Source organism: Alligator mississippiensis, chromosome 5 (genome assembly GCF_030867095.1).
Source record: "Alligator mississippiensis isolate rAllMis1 chromosome 5, rAllMis1, whole genome shotgun sequence".
NCBI lineage: Eukaryota > Metazoa > Chordata > Crocodylia > Alligatoridae > Alligator > Alligator mississippiensis.
The window spans coordinates 101,833,314-101,840,881 of NC_081828.1; positions in this window are offsets into that span (position 1 = coordinate 101,833,314).

The window sequence follows — 7,568 nt, forward strand, 5'->3', positions numbered from 1 at the left end:
CTCAAAAAGGTTTTCTGATATTGCACATGGGATGTATTTAATATAAATACCACACCACAAGTGCACAGGTTGAAAAGAAAAAAAATATGGGTCCAATCTTTACCGAAATCTTGTCCTATTGCAAAATGCCCACTGACTTCTGAAAAAGCAGGATCATATCCTAAAAATGTTATTTGAAAAGTCTACCTAGGTTCAGTGGACCCTTTAAAAACAAATCTTTCTAGGACTGCCTTGCAGTCACTGGGATAACTCTGTTAGCTCTGTATATAACTGGGGAGATCAGCTGATATTGAAAGCCTATGCTTAGCTTCATAGACTATTTTAACATAGGATCATAAGAAAGAAGACACCTTACAAGGTCACTAGTTTATCCCCTTGCTCAAGGCAGGATCATTCCTGACTAAACCCTCCCAGACAAATGTCTGTCTAACCCACTCTAGCAAATTCCTATGGATGGAGGTTCTACAGTTTTTCTGGACAGGCTGTTTCAATACTTGATCACCTGCATAGTCAGAAGGTGCCTTCTAATCTCCATCCTAAAATTTCCCTTGTATTTTAGGAAGGGAGGAAGTTTAAGGCTCCAAGTGGTTACAGAGAAAAACCTATCTCTATCCTCTCTCTAATCACCCTTCAGGTATTTGAAAGGTGTTTTCAAATCTTCTCTTCTCTTCTCTTCTCTTCTCTTCTCTTCTCTTCTCTTCTCTTCTCCAGACTAAATAACCCTGGTTCGTTCACCCTTGCCTCCTTTCAGATGTAAGATTTCCAAACCTGTGTTGTTAAACACAAAGCAGTGGTTTTCTCACTAGTTAATATAGTATTTGATTTGCTGCTGCTCAGGTTGGAAAGGCAAATTTCATTTACAATGTTAAAAATAAATTCACCTAAGGGGAATGTTCCCCTGTATATTCTCTCTAACCCAAAGCTAAACTGTGAAACTGGAAGTCAAGTTGTCATGACAGGCAATGTAGTCTTGGCAGTACATGGAATTACTACTTTATACTCCATTATTTTAAAGATCTATCAGGGTCTATTTAGTAGATTTTTTTTTGTTTTTTGTTTTGAATATTGGATTTCAGTTAAGATTATAACAATGGGAGTCGAGGTGTATAGCTATGTTTTGTGTTAGCAGAAATAAAATCCACTGATATTATAGCTGCACTGTGATATGTCATTTATTTGGAACAAAAACAGGGCGGTATGCCAGTTGCTATAGCAACCAGCTCTCCCTCAGAGCAGTGAAAGACCTCTAAGCACATTTTGAAATTACTTCCTTCTCATTATGCTTCAGCAGAGAGAAAGGTGATGCCTGCAATTAAATACAAATGAATATATTTAATTTAAAATTAAATTACATTTTTATGCTTGTTCATACCAAGTGACTGAGCCAAAAGACATTGAAGCTGCACTCAGTAATGCAGGGAAGAGACTTCTTGTTCAACATATTATTCTGTATTGTTACAAGGAAAATGATATACATGTGGTGCTGTTGCATTGCAGTCTTCCACTAATTTTTTTCTGTGTGCTCAGCTAGGGGGTATCATCTTAAGGGCAATTTTCTACAGAAAAAAATCTGGTTTCATCCAAGCAACACCAGAGGGGGGTAAGATTCATGTGAGCATGAACAAATCCTGTGTTGGCATTGAACCGATCAGATTGTCAGCAGCTATCCAGGATCTGGTACTGTGTTGAACTGCATATACTGCTCTAAATGCATGTCTTAAGCTGTGTAATGAAAGGAAAATAAATGTAGTCACCTCTTAATGCACCAAATCTGTGGTGCGTTAAGACCCAGAAATTGTCTCTCTCTCTTGCCCCTCCCCCGCACAACCTTTTTTTTTGTAATTCTGCTGAAAAAGTGCAGCATGTTCAGGTGAAAGCATGGTGAAGATTGGGATTTTTTTGCAAAGGGTAGTGTATATCATCTGACTGTGATGTCACTTGAAGAAATAAGCTATTTTAAGTGCATTCCATTTTGATAAACAAGTGTATTAAAAAAATTAACTTGGAACGGAATTGTCTTAGTCAATCAGCAATCAGAGTGCAAGGGGACTGTTCAGCTACTGACAAACCACCATTCATTTTTTTTTTAGCTATTCTTTGCACCCTGCTTGTAAATATCTAATTTTCATAATCATTGTACAGTGGCTTCTAAAGAATTGGATAGTATGCCAAGGCTTGTAATCTGATTATGCAAAGCCTTGTACTCTGAGTTCATGAAATCACTGAACAGTCATTTCTCAATAACCTTAATATGAATATCCAAGACGCTCTGATCTGATTGGTTCTTGCTTTCAGAACATTCAGCATAGCTGCCAGTGACAAACCCTGGCTCATCTTCTTCCTCTGTTCTGCTGAAGCAGAAATTCCCCAGAATGCATATGAATGTGAAAAAGAAGAAAAATTATGCTTGTAGGGATGTTAAGTGAAAAACACCTTTGACTCATTTCCATCTATCTTTTAGTTTGTGTCTGCCAACAATTTACACAGATGCTAGGTCTGGCCTCTGAATTACAGATAAAATATGTATGTAACCTGGTGAGTCTCAGCTTCGGGCGCTGTGAGATACTTTTAAGGGTGATATGCAGTGTGTTTTCCCTGTTAGGTATGCAAACACCTATGTACGATTCTCAAGATAAACTCAGAGATTTCAAATTGGCTTTGCCACTGTGAATTCCATTCTGACCTGTTTTGGTCTTTCTGAGTTCTTTGCAACAGAAGAATTGCTCTATTTTATTTTTCCATAGTAAAAAAAATGAGTGAAAGCTAAGAACTAGCATTGTCTAAGGGGGGTACCTTGAATCTAATAAGGGGTAATAAGTATAAAAGGGTTTAGAACAACTGGTCTAACATATGAAGAAATTGGTAGTAGATTCCCAATATAAGTAATAATAGTAGTGTTTAGGATGCCATGGACTTGTTAACTTTTTTTATTTGGGTTTTGAACCCTACTTAAAAATAGGGTTGTATAATTTAAATTTTGAATATTTAATAATAATAATAAAAAGTTTCAGTGTCAATGTCCTGTAGGCATTATGAGGAGTGTGATGGTCTTTCTATGTGATTCTTAAACCCACCCCACCATGTTTTAATGGAGAATGTATATATGTTGTAGCAACATTAAAAATGGACCCACCTGAAGGAATAGGAACAGCTGCCCTGCAGAGGGAAAGAGTGCAAAGAGGCAGAGTTTGTCCCAGTAGGGGCACTGTTTGCCCTGAGGGCAAGTGAAGCTGGTTTGGAGGTAGCCCTCTTGGAAGTGGGAGGGGTGATATAACCCCAGGAAGGTTTGAATGAGAGATGTTAGCAAAAGCCAGGGAAGAGCCCTGACCTGGGATTGGCTGAGCGGCTTGGTTAAAACAGGGGAGCAGAGGCTGCATGGAGAGTGCTATACAGTGTCTGTTTCCCTCCTCCCTCCTGGGAACCCTGCTGGGGTAGGCACAGGAGGGGAGCTGCCTGTGAGGAGATTCTGAGCCTGGGAAGACCTTCCTGCAAGCCCCTGTGTGGCTGGGTGAGCACAGGACAGGAGGGGCAGGCTCAGGTGGTGGAGGGAGCCCTGGGCTAGAGGGGCAGGGACTGCTCCAGCCACCAGAAGCCCCAGGCCAGTCAGGGTCCAGGGCAGGGCTGCATTTGCCAGGTGATGTGGGGCTGTGCTGGGCAGGGGAACTGTTGCAACCTGCAGCCCAGACACTGCTCCTTGCTGAGCCAGAGAAAGGGTCATAGCAGGAATAAGCTTGATGGTTTACTAGTTGGAGTATCAGTGTATTTATGTATCGGTTCCTTATTTATCATGGGTAATTTGTATACTTTCCTCCAGTGTAATGTGTATCCAAGAAGCATTAACCCTTAAGCCACCATCACCAGGTCATGTGGTGTAACATTTGTTCTATTGTATTGGTTATATGTTATTTTGTAAATAATTAAATCCTGAAAATAGTTTTATAACAGCCTGCCAGGTTGTTTGATTGTAAGGGGAGGCCCTCTGTTGGGGACCCTGCAGCAGCTACCCAGGGATCTGGGTGGGGCCACTGGCTAGTGGGCACCCCAGGATCCCACTATTCAGGTAAAGGTGCAGGTAGTGTCACACCCGGGGTACATGTTCTATAGAAGAGTTCAATAATAGGACTTAAAGCAATCCATAGATTCTCAGAGGCCAGGTACAGAAGTTACATGTATTGTGAAGTAGGTGTGCATAAAGCACTCTACAGCCATAATTGATCAGACTCTCTGGGTACATAGATCACTGTAAAAATGGTAGATTGCACTCTAAGGTAACTCTGGATGGATGTGGTATCAAATTTCAGTGCTGTACATTACAGCACTGTATTGAACATCTATACCATATCCCATCGTGACTCGCATTCCACCAGCAGCCCATGCAGCACCCCTCTTACCACTACCTCCTCCCACAGGTGGTGCTCTAGCTTCGACCAGATCTTGAATCCTCTACCCTAGCACTGGGCCAGCCCTGCCACCAGGTTGTCATTGGCAAGATTGAGCAAAACTCCAGTTTCTAACTCCCTCCCCTTCACCCTTTCTTTTCTCCAGCCAGCTGTGAACCACTGTCTGGTATGATTGCTCAGTGTGGACATTCCATCTACCCAATTTGGGGATTTGTGAGGATCACAGCTTTTAATTAAGTGCTGTGTTGTTTGCTGGACACCACATTTGCACAGGGCGCTGTCCACGATGTTCATCTTGTACAGTGTTATTTTGAAGCCTCTGTATCCAGATCTTAGTTTGTTCAGCTTGACCCATGCTTCTCTGTCAAGGTTGTGTCTGATGCTCAGGTTGGCTCATATAGTGTTTCTATAAAAAGCTGTAGTTATAGATTTCAGACCAGATTAATCAGAATGATCATTTCCTATTCATTCACCCCACCACTTACCCAAATTTAGCTCAACACACAGGCCGTATTGCGTAGCCTGCTAGGCTCTCCGTGGGCCCAGAAACCTGGCAGCAGGGGAGCGGTTAGGGTCTGCCTTACGTCACTTGGTTTAATTCTCAAGAGTATAGGTAATACTAGGTAATAGATAATACTAGGTAATAGGTAATAGATGTCCACACTCTATGCGACACTGGTCAGACTCTACGTGACACTGTTCAGGCCACAGCTGGAGTACTGTGTCCAGTTCTGGGCACCCCACTTCAAGAAGGATGTGGACAATATTGAGAGGGTCCAGAGGAGGGCCACCTGCATGATCCAGGGACAGTAGGGCAGACCCTACAATGAGAGGCTACGGGACCTGAACCTGTTCAGCTTTCACAAGAGAAGGCTGAGGGGGGACCTGGTGACCGTCTATAAACTCACTAGTGGGGACCAGAAGGGTTTGGGGGAGACCCTGTTTCCCGTAGTGCCCCCTGGGATAACAAGGAATAACAGCCACAAGTTGTTGGAGAGTAGGTTTAGATTAGACATCCGTAGGAACTACTTCACTGTTAGGGCGGCTAGGATCTGGAATCAACTTCCAAGGGAAGTGGTGCTGGCTCCTACTGTGGGGGTCTTTAAGAAGCGGCTCGATGCCTACCTGGCTGGGGTCACTTGAGCCCAGTTTCCCTCCTGCCCAGGCAAGGGGGTGGACTTGAAGATCTACAAGGTCCCTTCCGACCCTACTTCTATGATTCTATGATTCTATGAATACATTTGTGTGTGTCAGTTGTGCAGCCTGTTGTGAGTCTATGTGCATTGGTTGAGTGTTGAGCTTTTTAGTGCAACCACTTCTTGACTCTACAAGTTCAGTGGTTCTGAGTATTTGAGATTGGCACATCATGTCATGCTGGCTAAACATCTTAAGTCAGCTACCCATTCAGAGATTTTACTGCTGACCTTCTGCATGTGATGTGACTTCTTGGTAGTTTGGGGTATGCTCATAGGGAAGAATATAGTTGCCTACTTTGATATTCAGTGTGCTCTTGGCTCGATGATTGTCCACATGGAAGACAGATGATAAAGATTTATTGATGCTCCTCACTGAACTTGTGCCTCTCAAACACCTCCCCTAACTCTCATGCTACTGCCTTGAATGAAGTGGAGGTGCCAGGGCTGGTACTCCCTACTGTTCTTGGGGGGCTGTTTCCACAAACCCATCATGCGCATAAATCTTAATTTGGTCTTTTGCCGGTAACTTAATTTGTCCATTCCTGGCCTCCTAATTTTGTCAGTCCACCAAAAGCAGAAATCCCAGGGGCTTTGCAGCTGGTCACTGTAAATTCGGTGCCAGTACTGCAGGGCCTTATCTTTAGTGTGGGTTTGCAGAGCATATTTTCTATTTCCCAGTCTGTTTGTCTGGTAGCTTCAGACACAGTGTCTATTAAAAGGCTAAGAAGGTTAAACTTTGTCACAAATAGGCTTTTAGAAACCAACTAACCCTTGCTGTTTCCTTGAACTATTGTTCTAATGCAATATTTACTCTACCTACAAGTGATTTCCTAAAAGCAAATCTCTAAATATCATACTCTAGCCATCAAGGGCTAGCTGCAGTGAAGGAAGCAGGCAGTATCAGCCAGGATAGGAGCTGTGGCAGAAATCCACCTTTGTTTCTCCCCACTAAACTCTGTTATGTGACAATTGTGATTAGGATGGGTCCAGCAGAGGATACATACATTTACCCTATCTCTTTGGGTAACCTGAGCTGGATACATTCCTGAGGGAGGGGGGAAGCCTGCTCCATCTGCCTACGTGACTGGCATCACATACCTGGGTGAGGGGCTTCCTTCCTGGTGGGCTAGAGTCTGCCTGGCAACTAGTGATATATTTCAAATTGGTTGGCTGACAGCCAACAGGTGCTGGCCTCCATTGGACCAGGTAAATGAGGTCACAAGGGCTATATAAGTTAAGGACTGCCAGGAGGAGGGGACAGCAGCCATGAGGGATACTCAGAGACAAAGAGGAACTGTACCATCTGAAACTTGCCCTCTCTCTCAAAACTCATGATCAAGGAACTGCCTGCCTCCAGAGGGATTCTTCAACTGCCTGTGGATGATACTTGTGAGTAAGCTAACTGAGATCCAACTAGATATATAGCTTGCAGTAACTCAGATGTGAGATCAGAGGCTACCCCAGCCACAGGAGTTTGCTCTATAGGATTTCTCTGATATTGCCCTACCCTGTACCCTATTCTAACCAGAAACAATTGGTGACAGATAGGGGGGACAAGGCTGAACTCCTCAACGAGTTCTTTGCCTCAGTGTTCCTAAGTGAGGGGCACGACAAGTCTCTCACTGGGGTTGTAGAGAGGCAGCAGCAAGGCGCCAGACTTCCATACGTAGATCCTGAGGTGGTGCAGAGTCATTTGGAAGAACTGGATGCCTTTAAATCGGCAGGACTGGATGGGCTCCATCCGAGGGTGCTGAAGGCACTGGCCGACATCATTGCAGAGCCACTGGCGGGAATATTCGAACGCTCGTGGCGCACGGGCCAAGTCCCGGAGGACTGGAAAAGGGCTAACGTGGTTCCCATTTTCAAAAAGGGGAGGAAGGAGGACCCGGGCAACTATAGGCCAGTCAGTCTCACCTCCATCCTTGGTAAAGTCTTTGAAAAAATTATCAAGGCTCACATTTGTGAGAGCCCG